Below are 440 nucleotides of genomic sequence, written 5' to 3'. Positions count from 1 at the left end.
CGCACGCACGAACGCGCACGCACGAACGCGCACGCACGAACGCGCACGCACGAACGCGCACGCACGAACGCGCACGCACGAACGCGCACGCACGAACGCGCACGCACGAACGCGCACGCACGAACGCGCACGCACGAACGCGCACGCACGAACGCGCACGCACGAACGCGCACGCACGAACGCGCACGCACGAACGCGCACGCACGAACGCGCACGCACGAACGAACGCGCGGCCCTCATGAATCACCTGCTGCTGCTGCTGCTGCCAGCCGGCAGACAGCACGCGCACCGGCACTGGTCTCGCCGCATAGCTCCGGGCCACCCAACACACGGGCAAGCGACTCTCACGCGCACGCGGCTACGTGTGTCCACGCACGCCACACACACACACAAAGACCCCCCCCCCCACCGGCTCCCCCCACCCCTATCACAGACTTTCG

The sequence above is a fragment of the Lampetra planeri genome, chromosome 56, assembly GCF_965212315.1.
Source record: "Lampetra planeri chromosome 56, kcLamPlan1.2.h2, whole genome shotgun sequence".
NCBI lineage: Eukaryota > Metazoa > Chordata > Hyperoartia > Petromyzontiformes > Petromyzontidae > Lampetra > Lampetra planeri.
Note: the sequence above shows the minus strand (reverse complement) of the source record.